The following is a 16,669-nucleotide window of genomic DNA, read 5'->3' on the forward strand; positions in this document are numbered from 1 at the left end:
CAGCTGTGCCAGCCTTTGCTCCCAGCAGAGCTGCTCCATCCCCTGCTCCCCTGGAGCCTCCTCTGGGCTCTCTGAGGAGCTCCAGGTCCCCCCTGTGCTGGGGACAGGCCCCCTGTGCTGGGGACAGGCCCCCCTGTGCTGGGGACAGACCCCCTGTGCTGGGGACAGACCCCTCCTGTGCTGGGGACAGGCCCCCTGTGCTGGGGACAGGCCCCCTGTGCTGGGGACAGGCCTGCTGTGCTGGGGACAGACCCTCTGTGCTGGGGACAGACCCCCTGTGCTGGGGACAGACCCCTCCTGTGCTGGGGACAGACCCTCTGTGCTGGGGACAGGCCTGCTGTGCTGGGGACAGACCCTCTGTGCTGGGGACAGACCCCCTGTGCTGGGGACAGGCCCCCCTGTCCCTGTCCTGCTGTCCCTGCTCGGATCACCCCCAGCCACCCTGGGAGCACCCTGCTGCTCCCCCCCTGCCCTGAGCTCTCTTTCCCAGGCACTTTCCATGGGTTTACCAGCAGACCGCTCTGGGTTTGGTGTGCTTGCTGTGGATTATTGATTGATTTGCGTTGCCCGGGGCAGGAAGCTGAGGCACCCTCAGCAGCTGAGGGGCCCGGTGCACGAGAACTGGGGGGTCACACCGAGCCTGTGGAGGGCTGGGGTGCTGCTCCTCAGCTGCAGTCCTTGGCAGCTCAGCACTGTTGTTCCGCTCAAACAAAAGGGCTAATGAAAGTGTTTTAATTAGCTGATCAGCTATTCAGAGGAAGGAAGGGCCCTGCTAGGTGTCCTTGGAGACTGGGAATCACAACATCCACATCTATTGACACTTCCCAGCGAGCTTCTGTGGGATGATGCTGCTGGGGTGTGCTCAGCCCCACAAGTCACTGCCTGCAGCTCCCAGAGCCTTTCCCTGGGCTTTCTGGAGGTGCAGAGGTGCTGCTGCTCCCCCTGTCCCGAGCAGGAGCTCCCTGCGTGGCTCTCAGAGGGAAGATCTGCTGGGAAGTTGTTCCAAAAGTTTATTAGAAGTTTATTGTTTGCTAGCCTGCTCTGCCAGTCTGAAAATCTTTCTGTGGCTGTAGCTTTTTATAAAAGGATTTGTTTGGAGAGCTGCATTTCTGATGGGAATCCAAATTTCAGGCATTTTTTGTAAGAACCTCATGTGCTCAACCCCCAGCAGTTTTCTGCCAGGGCAGACAAAACCAGGACTAAAGCTCCTTTAGGAACTGGGACCCTGGGGCAAATCCCCCTTCCTGCCATGGGGTGAGGATGCCTTGGGTGTGGGAGCCATGGGAAGGGACGTGGGGAGTGGATGTGGTTGCCTGAAGGTAAGGAGAGGCTTGATGCAGCTCTGAGCTGTGAATTCCAGCAGTAATCAGAGTTGTATTAGTTAAGAGCAATTAGCTCATAGCAAAAGTAAGGAAAGAAGGTTGAGGGAGTAAGACAGAATATATTGAATTTCAGTTCCATGTTGTGTTTAGAAAGGTGAAATATTTTCCGCTGCACTTATTTTCTCACCAAAATCATATATTTAAAAAAAATTAAAAATAAATGTACAAACCAATTTCAAGTAAATTCCCCCCATCACCTGCCAGGCTTTGAGGCGGTGCCAGAAGAACTGACAGCAACTTTGGCTGCTGTGATTTCATACACATGTCAAAGTCCAGCAGAGCAGAACTGGACGTTAGGACAAGCTGGGTCTTGTTGAGCACTTCCATTTCTGCCATTCCTCCCCAGTGCCCTCCCTCAGAGCTGCTGAGCTGTGGCACCAAATGGCTGCACAGTGTCGCTTCACCTGAGGAGCAGCAGGGACTTACAGCAAAGAATGTTCTTCCTTTGCTGAAATAGATCCTTAAAAAATATAATCTGAAATAAGAGAAGAGAAAGGGCCCACGGTGCAAGAAAACGTCCATATTGAAGATGTAGATTCTGTTCCTGCTTTGTGCCAGTGAAGCCTGAAGTCCTTGTGCTGCTGTCCGTGGCAAATTATGGATCACCTCTTTTCTGACTCTTGTTATTATTATCTCCTGTTACCTATTCTTCCTTACCCTACTCATCATCTTCCCTCCTCTTCATAGAATGTTCTAAAAGAGAAAATTACCAAGTTGGAGGGTCAGATGAGTAGAAAATTACGAGCTGCTCGTCCGTGTGCTCAGCCTTCGCCTGAGATTGCATCTGCTGCAGGTGAGGCCAATAATTCTGGGAGCCCTGTAATAGCTGCCGGGAGGGAATTAGTTCTGATGGATGGTAAATACTTTGCCAGTCATTTGGACATTATTTCCAAAATTCTGGGTCAATTAATACTTCTTGAATGGATCAGAAAAAGAGCCACAAAACTCCTGGAGTTGTTTATCGTGTATATGTCTCTCTAGATACATGGAATATGGAGAGCTGGGTTTGTTCCTTTTCTTTAACAAGGAGATGAGCTGGGCTCTGTTTCCCCAGTTGGGAGCGGGTCTGGAGCTGCTGCTGGGGCCTGGCTGTGTCTGTGGTTCTCCTCCTCAGGGCTGAATTCCTCAATTCTGAATTCCAGAATTCACTGCAGCCCCCAGCCCCACCGGGGCACAGCTGGGCTGGTCCCCCCGAGCCAGCAGAGCCCTGAGCTCCCCCAGAGGCTGCAGGGGCTGGGGCAGGGTGCTGCTGGAGCATCCCAGAGAACAGAGCCCTGTGCTCCCCCAGAGGCTGCAGGGGCTGGGGCAGGGTGCTGCTGGAGCACCCCAGAGAACAGAGCCCTGAGCTCCCCAGAGGCTGCAGGGGCTGGGGCAGGGTGCTGCTGGAGCACCCCAGAGAACAGAGCCCTGAGCCCCCCCAGAGGCTGCAGGGGCTGGGGCAGGGTGCTGCTGGAGCACCCCAAACAGCACATCCCAGACAGGGAATGCTGGTGCCTGGGTATGGTTGAGTTTGAGGGCCCCAGGACGAGGGAAGAGATGAGGATCTTGACTCCATGTTTCAGGAGGCTGATTTATCATTTTGTGATTATTATATTATATTATATTATATTATATTATATTATATTATATTGCTATACTAAAATGGCACTAAAAGAATAGAGAGAAAGGATCCATCAGAAGGCTGGAAAGGAAAAGAAAGGAATAACAAAATCTTGTGACTGCTCACAGCCCCAACACAGGTGGCTGTCCTTGGTCACCGAGTAAAAACAATTCCACGTGCTGGGTAAACAATTCTCCAAACCACATCCCAAAGCACCAAACATGGAGAAGCTGAAGCCTCCCAGCTTCTCAGGAGAACAGATCCTGGCAAAGGGGTTTTTATAAAATATGTCTGTGACACGTGGGCTGGAAGAGGAGCGAGAGCCCCGGCCCTGGGCCTGGAGGGCTGTGAGAGCAGAGCCAGGAGCTGCTGCCCTGCATGCCCTGCATGCCCTGCATGCCTGCAGCCAGCCAGCACCCAGCACTTGACTCTGAACAGCACAAACAGGCTGTGGCTTTCCTTAGAGCACCAAGGGCTGGAAGGGTTAAGGGTGAATGATGTGCTTTCAAAGGGATGTTCACTTGAGAGCATGTAACTTCATTGAGAATCCCTGGAATATCCTTTAAATAGATGTTGTGCTTGGGAGCAGGCTCGCCTGGATCTCATTACGGGGGAATTGCACAGAGCTCCTGGAGCAGCCATGGAGGTGGCACGGGGATGCTGCTGCTGTGCAGCCTCTGGCACAGCCCAGCCTGAGCCCTCATGTCCCTGTGGGCTCACTCTCCTTCCAGGCCTGGGGCCCCAGAACCTCCCAGGAAGGTTCTTTCCATGGGGAGTGCAGTAAAACCCTCCTGTTTGTGGAGGATCATTGGCTTCTTGTGTGATTTGGGGTGAAGGGACCCTAAATCCCACCCAGTGCCACCGTGCCATGGCAGGGACACCTAAAAACAGAGGCCAGACAGAATTAAAGGGTTAAATTTAAAAAAATGAAGGAAATAAAAAGCAGTTCTATGTTTTTGAAGGACATTCAGGTACATTTAGGTAGCCCCAAAAAGGCACCAAGAGGAGAAGGCAGGAGAACCTTCCCAGGGGTCAGAGCTGGGGAGGGGAGCAGGATCTGCCTCCCCTGCGGTGGGAAGGGTGAGCAGCTGGGGTTGCTGTTCCCTCAGGTGCTTCCAGGAGAGGGGCAGTTTCTCCAGGAGCCCCAGCAGATGGTGCAGGGCTGTTCCCTCGGGGCTCCTGGGCTGTGTGTGCCATTCCTGCTGCTCCCAGATCCTGGAGCTGCTGTGGTGCTGGGAAGGGGCAGAGTGTGCTCCGGCAGGAGGGACCAGCTGGGGCTGTGCTGGAGCTGTGCTGGGAGCAGGGAGAGGGCTCTGCATCCATGAAAGGGTCCATTATTCTGTGCTCTGGGCCTGACTACACCAAACACGGCTGCTCTGGGAGGGACCTGTCCCCATCTGCTCTCCTGGGGACATGGGGGTCTCACCTGGCTGGAGACATCCCAGAACTGCATTTAGAGGGACAAATCACAGAGCCAGGGGATTGCTGATGTTGGACGAGGCCCTAAAGGTCACCAGCTCCAGCCATCCCCCAGCACTGCCAGGGCCACCACTGAGCCCTGGGTGTCACATCCCTCCAGGGATGGGGGCTCCTGCATGGCCCTGGCCAGCTGTGCCAGGCCTGGACAGCCCTTTAGGCACAGAAATTCCCCCAATATCCAAGGTAAACCTCCCCTGGCACAGCTTGAGGCCATTTCCTCGTGTCCTGGTTCCCTGGAAGGAGCGTGGAGCCCTGGCTGCACCCAGGGATCTGTGACAGTGAGGGGTGCCCTGAGCCCCTCTTCTCCAGTTAAACACCCCCTCTCCCCCCAGCTGAGTCTCTTTTGTTCGAATGGGAATCCAAGCAATGCCTCACACACAAATCTGGGGCTTTTCCATATTCCAGGCTCCAGTTCATCACTGCTCGGGCTGAGCACAAAACAAACAGAGAGAAGTGACTTCATTACGTGCGCTCTGGGAGCAACCTGACAGCCATTTAGAAAAATCCTTAACATTCACCAACTTCCCAGCTTGCTGCTGTCCCCCAGGAGCAGGCTGGGGACAGAGCCATCCATCTCCCTCCCTGCAGCAGCCGGAGGCAGCTCTGGAGCCGGGATTGGATTCCTGCAATCAATAATCCCAGGGCTCTCCCTCCCTGCCAGGACGGGCAGCGAGGAGTGCCCAGGGTGAGGCTGGGGGCTGCGTGTGCAGGGAGCTGCCTGCACTTTGTGCTGCCCGCGGAGGCCTCCACAGTGCAACCAGCTGATAAAACCACTGCTATTTTGCATTTTTAAATCTTTGCTTTCAAGTTGACCTTATTCTCAGTGGGAAATCTGGGCTGGTGCTGCGTGAACAGAAGTAGGAGTAGGTTTAAGCTCTGATTTATTTCAGTCTTTTTGCCTCCTTCAGAGAGAAGTTTGTGTTCATTGTTCATTCATTTCCTGGCTGGTGGTTGGTGGAGGGTCTCACACAACCATGGGATTCCTCCAGGGAGCCCCACTCTGTGGCTCTAAAGAATCCCAGGATGGTTTGGGTTGGAAGGACCTTAATGTATTACATATTATAATATTAAATCTACATATTTTGTGCTGGCCTATCCCATTTTACAGCTCTAAGATAACGCTGCAAGATGGTTTTGCACTGTAATTTGAAGTCCTGTTAATTTTAAACACCTTTGCAGCCATGTAGTTCATAGAAGAAAAAAAAATGAAGAGGTTTTTTCTGCCTCACACTCTGTGTGCATGAAAGGTTTGAAAGAGCTCCAGCTCCTGGTGCAGTGCTGCTGCCCAGGCTGGGCTCAGGGCTGCTGGCAGCTGGTGCCCAGGGCTGCTGTCCCTGCCAGCCTTCCTGCAGCCTCTGGGACTCAGGGACGTGTGACAGTTTGAATTCCTTCCTGGAAGCTGCTCCCTTGTGATGCTCTCACAGGCAGCCCGTGGATGCAAGGAGGTCCCTCACATTTCTACTTACACTTGAGGTGGCAGTGGAATAAATCATCTGTGGCTGCTGGCAGTGCCAGGAGTGAGGGATCTGTGCTGGGGATCTGTGGCAGCTGGCAGTGCCAGGAGTGAGGGATCTGTGGCTGCTGGCAGGGACAGCACTGAGGCATCTGTGGCAGCTGGCAGGGACAGCACTGAGGGATCTCTGCTCAGGGATCTGTGGCTGCTGGCAGGGACAGCACTGCGGGATCTGTGCTGGGGATCTGTGGCTGCTGGCAGGGACAGCAGTGAGGGATCTCTGCTCAGGGATCTGTGGCTGCTGGCAGGAACAGCAGTGAGGGATCTGTGGCTGCTGGCAGGGACAGCAGTGAGGGATCTGTGGCTGCTGGCAGGAACAGCAGTGAGGGATCTGTGGCTGCTGGCAGGGACAGCAGTGAGGGATCTGTGGCTGCTGGCAGGGACAGCACTGAGGGATCTGTGCTGGGGATCTGTGGCTGCTGGCAGGGACAGCAGTGAGGGATCTCTGCTCAGGGATCTGTGGCTGCTGGCAGGAACAGCAGTGAGGGATCTGTGCTGGGGATCTGTGGCTGCTGGCAGGGACAGCAGTGAGGGATCTGTGCTGGGGATCTGTGGCTGCTGGCAGGGACAGCACTGCGGGATCTGTGGCTGCTGGCAGGGACAGCACTGAGGGATCTGTGCTGGGGATCTGTGGCTGCTGGCAGGGACAGCACTGAGGGATCTGTGCTGGGGATCTGTGGCTGCTGGCAGGAACAGCAGTGAGGGATCTGTGCTGGGGATCTGTGGCTGCTGGCAGGGACAGCAGTGAGGGATCTGTGCTGGGGATCTGTGGCTGCTGGCAGGGACAGCACTGCGGGATCTGTGGCTGCTGGCAGGGACAGCACTGAGGGATCTGTGCTGGGGATCTGTGGCTGCTGGCAGGGACAGCACTGAGGGATCTCTGCTCAGGAGCCCAGCAGAACCCGTGTGCAGCGAGTCCAGTGAGCTCCCCCTGCTCTGGTGGAGTTCTCCTGCCTGCTGGGGAGCCCAGGATCCCAGAGGTCTTTTCCAACATAAATCACTCTGTGATTCTGTGAATTCTACCCTCAGCTCTGAGAAAAGAGGTGATTTCTCCTCTTGGGCAGCTGAACAAACCAAAGTGTTCAAATGAGACAGCTGGGCTGTGGAAGGGGGCGATGGGCTCTGCATCCATTGGATCTGCATCCGGGGACTGGATCTGCATCCAGAGATGGGCTCTGCATCCACTGGCTCTGCATCCACTGGCTCTGCATCCAGAGATCTCCATCCAGGGACTGGCTCTGCATCCAGAGATGGGCTCTACCCCGTTCCAGGAGCATCCCAGTGCTCCCAGTGCCCTCCCTCCCTCCATGGTGGGGCTGTGCCCTCGCTCCCCCTCTGCCGTGCTGTGAATAGATCAAAAGGAGGGATTGCTCAGATGTTAAAGATGTGTTTCTCTGTAGCCTCTGGCTGGTTTGGTTTTGCATTATTTGGCAGCAAACTCCACAGCATCCCGACCCCATCCTGGGGCAGGGAGGTGTCCAAGGTTTGGTGAGCATTCCTTTATCCGGCAGTAAAATCCTCAGCATCCCCAGCCCATCCTGGCAGCACCAGGGAAGAGGGCAGGAGGTGTCCGAGGTTTGGTGAGCGTTTCTTTATCTGGCAGTAAAATCCTCAGTAAAATCCCTGTCCTGGGGCAGGGCAGCACCAGGGAAGAGGGCAGGAGGTGTCCGGGGTCTCCCCTCTGTTCCACACAGGGCAGGCTGCACTCTGCCTTTCTGCTGCGAGCTCAAACAAAGGTTAATTGCCACGTTTTGATGTTTCCCTTCGTAATTAAGTGTTGAGCCTTCGGTGCTTTTCTCTACAACTCCTGACGATGGAAGTAAATCTTTCTAATCACTGCAGGAGAGAGCAGGAGCTCCAGGACAGATCATGCACAAAACCCAGGGTTTTTCTCCCCTGGGAGTGTGTGTGAAGCCAGGAAAAGCTGCAGCAGTGTATTTGGAGCTGAATGCCTCCTGAAACAGCAGTTTCTGTTTTGCTTTCCGAGCTTTGGTTAAAAGTTCTGGGAAGGAAAGGTGATTCCAGCTGAGCTGTCAGGGGGAAGCAGTGGTTACAGCCCAAGCTGCTCAGAAATTGTGCTGGCAGAGATTTTGTTATTATGGCCTGCTCTGTTTGCTGCTATTCTCTGTTTCACGTCTTTATTGGATTAAGAAATTTCCCTATTTCTCCTTCATGCAGCAAAATCTCAATCAGAGCTCCATCTGTGAAAGAAATGGGGTTTTTTTCAGTCTGCCAGGCAGCCCCTGCTCTGGGGGAGCTGGGTGGGGAAAGCAGCAACTCTTGTGAGAGCTGGGGCCACAGGGGCACAGGGACACCTCAGGAGCTTCACAGTGCCCAGACAGTGAGCAAACAATTGTCATGACTTCAGTGGGGTGTGTCACACTGGCACAGTGAGAACACGCTTTGTTGTGCTAATAAATAACTGTTAAGTTTAAGAAATGAATTCACACGGAAGGATTTATTGTGGTGTACAATTAGAGCAAGAAAAATGACAAATTTGTTCCTTAGAGTGCCTTGAAATAATTTCTATCTCATCTGATTAGGAGAAAAGGCTGCTTTGTCTTCTTAAATTATTTTTTCTCTATTTAAATAAATCTGAACTGCTTGCATGCCTGCAAGAATTACAAACGGCTGCTCAGACCTAAATCAAGTGTTCCGGGGCTGCTGCATGAATCTTCCAAGGCAATAAACTTTGGGTACCTCTGACAAGTTTTATGATCCCAGATAGGTGCACTGTGCTAAGGGCCATATTTCACAGCAACGCCTCTGAATAGATCAGATCCGTTTTTATATGCTAATAATTTGTTTTGGTAGTTTAATACCAAGAGCTATAACTCATATCAATGGCTTGCCTTAGACTGTGGGTAATTTGAGTAACAGTTTGGGGAAAATCACTTTAGGAACTCTTTCAGGATTGCACTTTCCCGTTGAGCAATTAAGGCAAGAATAAACCAGGCTGGAAATTAAAATAAAAATTAAAAACAAAGGAATTGAAGTTCATCAGCTCCAGCTCAGGGTCATTCCCTCTGAAGTTTCCCTCTCCCTCTGTCACTGCATTCTCAGCTGGCTGAGTGTCTGGGCTCTTTTCCATTTCCTCTTGGGCTGGCAAATCAATCTTGTTATTTAGTCACTCTTTCTGCCTAGAACTAAAATCTAATTATTTTTTTTTCCTTAAATTCGCCTCCAGCTCCCACTGACACCGGTGGTGTATTGCAGACTTTACCTGTTCTGGTCCCTGACATGCTTGGGAGCAGCTGAAACTTAATTTTGGTGCTGCAGACCAAGCCAGGCTGGGGGCAGTGGGGATGCTGGGGCAGGGCAGGGGAGGTAAAACCAGCTGGGAACTGTTTGGAGGAGAGCAGGCCCTCCCCAAAGCCAGTGTGAGCTCTGGGGTTTCTCAGAGTTCCTCTCTGCAGACACGAGGTGTGCACATGGAGGGGCTGGAGCCCCCCAGCCCGTCTGGGGCAGCAGGGACCCCCATCCCCCTGGAGCCAGCAGGATTTGTGCACACTCCCCTGCAGCTGCTGCTGCTTTGGGGTCAGTGTTCCAGCCCTGCATTTGAGGCAGGCCGTGGAATGGTGTAAATTTGCCATTATTTGGTTTTCTGCAGCTCGATAATTGAAACTAATAGGAGTAAATAGCTAATATTTTCTGGTGGGGTGACCTTGGGAGCAGGAGAGCAGCTCCTTGTGTCTTCCTCCAGGGAAGAAAGTTAGAGGAATTACTGCCAAATAATAATAATAGCAGCAGCAGCACGGGCTGTAATTCTCCACTCTCCTGCTCCAGCGACACCTGAGCAGCAGCGGGAGGAAAACAAATCATTTATCAGGGATAATTCCTTGGATCTGCCGGGCCTGTGGAGCAGGGCTGCGGAGAAACGGGCAGAGCAATCTGCCTCATCCCAGCCATTAAGGATGTTGGATGCAATTTGCCCATTTTGGCAATTTGTGCTTGCTCAGGCCCAGTGCGGACTCATCTGACTCTGAAGGGAAATGTCCCCGTTTCCTTTTCGGGCTCTGAGGTGTGAGATCTGCTCCACCTCCACTTCCTCCCGAGGGCCCTGACCCCTGGCTCCCCTGCTCCCAGATCACCCCCAGCTCCCACTGCGTGCTGTTCTCCTGGAAATCCAGGCTCCTGAGGTACCCACGGAAGTGCTGAGCGTTCCTCAGCTATTTTGGTCTCTGGAAAATCAAGGAGATTTCACAGGGAAAATCACGGAACTTTGACAGAGGGAGGGAAAGCTGAGAGATGATGAAATCCCAAAACTCTCAGCAAAGCGGGGTTGGTTAAAGGCCAGGGCTGTCCTAAGGAATAGCAGGAGAGAGCCTGGGCATCAGGAGCAGCTTGGCAGCAGCACCTGGCCAGGAAAGCAGCAGGGGGAGAAATCAGGGCACCAGGCACGTCACAGACACAGCAGGGCTGAGGGGAGGGGGGGGGGACTGTGGGGCTTTTGGAAGAACGTGGTTTGCTTTCATTCCATACAGAGTGCTGGAGGAGGGAATGGGCTGAGGAGCTGGGCAGAAACACCTCAGCACAGGAGGAAGGAGCAGGGAGCAGAGGCACCAGGTGAGTTCTGGGTGCTAGGAGACCTTTTCTTGCTAAAAGAAGTCATTCTGCCCCAAGTGAAGTGACCGTGGTGGGTTTCTGTCTAAAAAGGGGGCTCAGAGCCCAATGCCAGGAGGTCCTGCTGCTTTCTGGGGAGGAAAGCAGTGAAATGCTGGGCTGGCTGCCCCTGGAGGGACGTGGGGGATGCAGGTCCAGCTGTGACACCACAGCCTGGGAGGGGGAGAAAGGGTGAGCAGGAGCATCCATCCCTCGGGGACGGGCACTCCAAACCTCCCTGGGCAGCCCCTTCCCATCCCTGGGCACCTTCCCATGGAGGAGCTGCTGCTGCTGTCCCTGCTGAGCCCGTGTGCAGGGCTGAGCCCCTCACCTGGGTGGCCTGAGTGTCCCCAGGGCTCCCTGCTCCCATTACTCATCCCAGGACTTCTGTCCCAGTCCATTTCCCGGGCTGAGCAATCGCAATAAATCATTTAGCAGGAGCTGGGGAGGCAAATCAGGTGGCACTGAGCTGTTTGTCACCTCCCCTCTGCCTCTCCTGAAGAAACACCAGATTCTCACCTTCACCAAGTCCTGTCTATTAAAATCTAGAGCTGATGGTCACATGAAGGAGCCCAGGTCCTACAAGGATGAAATAAATGTCTGGAGAAGCCAGTTGGTGACCTTTCCCTCACAGCTTCCCTGGTGAATCACAGGTTTTATTTTTTGCTAAGCACAAAAGCATTTTCCCTGGCAAACCCTCCTTCACTGAAGGTGAAAATGAACAAAATGAGCCCACAAAGCCCTGAGGGGAGGGCTCGGTCTTTTCACAGCTCTCACTATTTATACCAGCCCAGCTGAGGTGTGCTGAGCTGTCTGGAGGCATGCAGGCATTCCCTGCTCCAGCCCCAGGTCATTCCTGCACTAACCATGCCTTGGTGTAGCTGCAGGAAACTTGGGAGCCTGGCAACTTCACAGCCTGAGAGAGCAACGTGATCCCTCTGAACCACAGCTCTGCTGCTGGAGGGCACCTGGCATTTGACTCTGTTTAAAAATTCATCCAGAATTGATATACTGCATTTTTCATTTCAAAAATTGCAATCAGGTAGCAAAGTCTGAGTATTCAGACGAGAGTAATATCTTTTCAACGTTCATTAATCTGAGTCAGTAATGAACTGCAGGTAGAATGGAGGGATAATTCAGAACAAGTCATTTATTTGGTTATTTTTCTTATCTTCCCTATTATTAAATATCCATGAACAGCTTAATTGACCTTCCTGAATCTTTCATGTCACATTCCAAGATGGTGTTGGTGGATGGCCTGCAGGGTGTTGGGGGTCAGGGTCAGCTCCTGGCTGGGCAGAGTGGGCAGTGGGGGCTCCCTGTGGCCAGAGCAGTGCTGGTCACTCACTCACAGCTCTGCTGGTCACTCACTCACAGCTCTGCTGGTCACTCAGAGCTCTGCTGGTCACTCACTCAGCTCTGCTGGTCACTCACTCAGCTCTGCTGGTCAATCACTCAACTCTGCTGGTCAATCACTCAACTCTGCTGGTCAATCAGTCAGCTCTGCTGGTCACTCAGAGCTCTGCTGGTCACTCAGAGCTCTGCTGGTCACTCACTCAGCTCTGCTGGTCACTCCCAGCTCTGCTGGTCTCTCACTGGGGGACAGCAGCTCATTGTTTTGTCTCTGCTGTTACCTTGACTGTATTTGCAGTTTCTGCTCAGTCTGTGTCTGGTTTAAAGCTCCATTCCCCAGCTTTGCTTCATCCACTGGGGATGTTTTCCAGAGCTCTGACCTCCTCCATGTCCTCTCTGGATTCCCTTCATTTCCCTCACAGCTTCACTAACACAGAGAGTGTAGAGCAGATGACATTTCCCAGCAGGACTGGGTGGGACTGACCCCAGCAGAGGGACAATTCCCCAAATTCTGATGGCCACAATTCCTTTTGAGTGATGGCCTCTCATCCCCAGCTCCCTTCCCCCCCTGGAATGACAGCACTGATTATTTCTGCCCAGGTGTGGGTCTGTTTTGTCTCTTCAATAACAGGTGTTTTTAAAGGTGATTTCTGCAGTGCCAGGACCTTTTTTGGATTTCAATCCCTTGCTCTCGTGTGCTCCAGTCCCTCCCTGTGCAGTGCCAGCAGCAATTTCACCAGCACACCCCTCCTCTGCCATGCAAGTCGTTAATGAAGAAATTAATAATGCTCAGTTCGAGGTAGGTCTCTCAGCAGCTTGATTCCTCTCGTTTTCAGCAGGGCTGTTTCTGGCACAGCCTCTGGTGTCCCAGCAGCTCTGCCAGCACAGGCCAGGGTGGCACACGGCTAAAGCCAAGCTCTGAACCTGCAGGGTCCCGTGGCAGGAGGTGCCCTGGGAGGCTGCAGGGCTGCTGCCCACACCTTGGCTGTCTTTTTGCTTTTATGGAAAGTCTCTTTTTGTGGGAATGGCTGTCTTGTGAGCTGGGATGTAAAGGAATATCCTTTCATCCTTCTGGAGAGAGGCTGCTAGCAAGGGCATGGAGTGCCAGGACAAGGGGGAAGGGCTTCAAAGTGACAGAAGGAGGTTTGGAGCAGAGATTAGGAAGGAATTGTTCCCTGGCAGGGTGGGCAGCCCTGGCACAGGTGCCCAGAGCAGCTGGGGCTGCCCCTGGATCCCAGGGCCAGGCTGGACACTGGGGCTGGAGCACCTGGGGCAGTGGGAGGTGTCCCTGCCATGGCAGGGGAACAAGATGAGCTTTGAGGTCCCTTCCAAGCCCAACCATTTGTGATGCTAAAGCTGTGATTCCTCTTTCCCAGTCTCTCCCTCTCCAGCCTTCCCCAAGAACAGTTAAAACTCTGATCTTGATTCACACAGTCCTTTAAGCACGCAAAGATAAAGTTCATCAGCATAACCAATTTGCAAACATCTAAATTAGCCAGGCACTCTCGCCGTTGCCTTTGTGGGAGATTATAAACTTGCCTCTTTGTTCCAGCATTATTGTGCCGACCATCTGCTCTCAGTTAGCCTTTTCATGAAGATTGAGGCAAGGAAAGCTTATTAAACACTCAGCTTCCTTGGTTAATGGCTTTCCCTCTCCTTTTGCAGTTTCCCTTCATTACTGATGCACTTATGGAATGATCTCCTGTTAATTGCCCCCCGCTTTGTCCCTGACCTCTCTGCCCCGTGGCTGCACAGCTCTGGGGAGGAAATCTTCTCTGGAGGCTGGAAAAGCTGTGCCTGAAATTCCTGCCCAGGAAATCCATGGGGAATCCAGAGCTGGTTTGCAGCCTCCAGTGGCACTGGTGGCTCAGGTCTGCCCTGGCACAGAGCAGGGGTGGCAGGGCCCTGACCCCACTGCCAGCTGGGATCCACAGGTGGGAGAAGGCAAAGGAAAGGAAGGGAAGCTGTGGAGATTTAGAAATTCTTTCAATATGCAATTTGTTCCGATTTAATTAACTTTCTTCCCAGGTTCTCCTCTCCTGACTCACCCTGCTCTTGGTGCATCATCTACATTATTTCTTAGTTCTTTACAGTTCCCTGGGGATTCCCCCTTCCTGATCCCCAGGCCACAAATAATTGTTCTCCCTCCCCGATCCTTTTAAAACAGCTGCTGCAGCAACTTTCACCTTTGGATGTGAGTGACCTCGAAGGCACAAGAAAAATCCTTTCCAATTACACTGGACAGCTTGTAAACAGATTTCCAAACGCTTCCAGCCCTGTGTGCACACCCCAGGGCTTGAGAAACCCAGCAGCCCTGGTCCCCGAGCTGTAGATCAAGAGAGGCTTCTGGGCTGGAGCCGCTCGTGGCACAGCAATTTAGATAATAAGATGGGGAACATAATAACACAACAGTTCAGCCTCGCAACTTCATTTTTTCTGCTCTCCCACCAGGGACTGAGGCAATGAAGAGAGCTCTGATTTGCAAAGCTGAATAAAACAAAAGCACAGAGGAACCTGGCTGGGCGTGCTGACCTTCTTTTCAGTTTTCAAGCAACTCCAAACTGAATCTCACTCAGAGCTGGCCGTGATCCTTGTTTGCTCATGCAGAGCCATTAACCTCTAACTTACTGAAGCAAGCAAACTGTTATTTGCTGGTATAAAATAACACCTCTGGCCTTCCTCATTTTCTCCTGAGACATCTGAAAATGGGTAAGCTTTGGCAGATCCTAGCAGCTCCAACCTGCACAGGTTACTGGGAGAAAACAAAAATGCACACTGGGGGTTGCAGGATGCAAAATGGCTGAAATGCAGCAGAAATCTGGAACCTGTCTAAGTCCTTGGGGGCTGCAAACAGGAGTGCTGCTTGCAGGCTGCTGCCTTTTTGGGGGGTGGTTGTTGGTTCATCCCAGCGCTCAGGTGACAACGTCTGGAGGCAGCTCTGGTCAGTGCTGAGGGGAAAAAACAGGATTGTCATTACTTCCACTAAATTAAAAGGAAATAATTGTCACTTGCAAGCGTTTCCCTGGTGTGAGGCAGTTCCTCAGTGCCTGTGGTGGTGTTTCCATGGAGTGCAGCACCTTCAGGGTGGGGTTTTGGGGCTGCCCTGTGCAGAGCCCGGGTTGGGCTCAGTCCTTGTGGGTCCCTTCTGCAGAGGGCAGGGCTGGAGTCCCCATCCCTGCAGGGCTTTAAAGCCCTCTGGAGGTGGCACAGGGGCCAGTGGTGGCCTGGGCAGGGCTGGGGCAGGGCTGGGCCGATGTCTCTGAGGGTTTTTCCAGCCTGAACCTCCTGTGGTGTCTCGTCCCTGCTCTCCAGAGCCCCATTCCGAGGGAGAACCATCCCAATATCCAGACTGGAGCTGTGCAGGGATGGACAGCAGGAAAGGAGCAGCTGGGCACCAAAGGGAACATTTTTAACTGCAGCTCCCACGAGAGATCTTCCCTTCCAGCTCTGCAGAGCTCCAGCCACTTGTAGCTTTCTCTTTCTTTGTTGCTTTTCGGTGGGGGAGCAGAAATGCAAAGCTGGGTCTGAATCCCTCTTTGTGAGCCAGGTGCAGGCAGAGTGCTGCTGCTCGATGCTGTGGGGATGATTTTGGACATGCCAGGTGCTCCAGAGGGAGAGGTTTAGGTGAGAACTGCAGCCAGTGCACTGCAAACCTCTGCCCAGGGGAGCAGCATTCAGGGGGCTCTGAGAAAGAGGAATCCAGGGAGAAATCAGGTGGTGTTTTTTCAGCAAGTCTTGTTTTTGACAGAGAACTGAAATATTGAGCCAATTAAAGTGCCAAGGACTCTTCAAAACATAGACTTAACAGAGAAAATAGGACTTCAGCAGTAGATGATGTAAGCAAATAAAAAATCCTGCTCGCTGGCATTAACTAAGAGTGGTTATAAACGAGCAGGGTTTTTTTCCCTTCTTATCCATTGCTCCTAGCAGTCACTCAATAAAAACGTAACTTCCAGCTCGGTGCTGAAGGGTTTAAGGTCTGTGTGCTGGTGGAGGGAGCAGCTCGGACGCCCCAGCACCTCCTGGTATTTTCTCCTATATAAACTGCAGAGCCAAAAGACAGATGGTGGTCTAAAGGTCAGCCCAATAAAATAGCAGGATTTACTGATTCCCCTCAGAGTTTATGATCCGAGGAAGATCTCTTGTTTCAATTGATAAGAGTTCCAGAGAGCTGCTCTGATCTTTGGGGAAGAGGAGCACTGTAGGCTCTGGAGATCACCCACCCAAGCCTGGCAGGGCTCTTCTGCCACAACTCAGCCAGCCTCAGGAGGAAAAGGAGGTTTTCTCCTCCCCACGGTGTGTCACTGGGGATATTTGCAGGCAGTGCAGCTTCCCACCTCCAGCCCAGCCTGGTGGAAATGGCACCGTGGGCTGTGCCGAGCCACGTCCTGTGCCAGACGAGTGGTACGGAGCCTCGCAGCAGAAATGCTGCTGGGCTCCCCCGTGCCCTTCTCACCCCGGGAAAATAAACACCTTGGAGTTATTTCAGTTAGCGAATTGGAAACTGTTAAATTGGGCAGAGGCACTGCTTGGAGCAGGAGGGAATAAATGGCTGGGAGAGTGGTTTGCTCAGCAGCCACCACAGCCACCAGCCTCCCAGATGGCTGTTCCTCCTGCAGGTCAATAAAAACCCCCTCACCTTTTTTCCAATTTTTAGTTTAATGTGATATCAGAAAAGCTGAATCATGGTTTAGTTCCAAAAAATCTTATTTAACGTCTTTTGACAAGCCCTTAAGGCCT

At 52.7% G+C, this 16,669-nt stretch overlaps 1 long non-coding RNA gene across 1 annotated transcript in view; it reads left to right on the forward strand.

The window, feature by feature from the left end:
- Positions 1 to 656: 656 nt before the first annotated feature.
- LOC135308243 (uncharacterized) overlaps positions 657 to 16,669 on the forward strand; it is a 30,734-nt gene continuing 14,721 nt past the window's right edge. Inside the window, exons 1-4 of the long non-coding RNA XR_010368780.1 lie at positions 657 to 2,175; positions 10,459 to 10,540; positions 12,561 to 12,728; positions 14,381 to 14,638. This is a non-coding gene — a long non-coding RNA (uncharacterized LOC135308243). The remainder of the gene's footprint in view (positions 2,176 to 10,458; positions 10,541 to 12,560; positions 12,729 to 14,380; positions 14,639 to 16,669) is intronic.

This window comes from Passer domesticus, chromosome 9 (assembly GCF_036417665.1).
Source record: "Passer domesticus isolate bPasDom1 chromosome 9, bPasDom1.hap1, whole genome shotgun sequence".
Classification (NCBI taxonomy): domain Eukaryota; kingdom Metazoa; phylum Chordata; class Aves; order Passeriformes; family Passeridae; genus Passer; species Passer domesticus.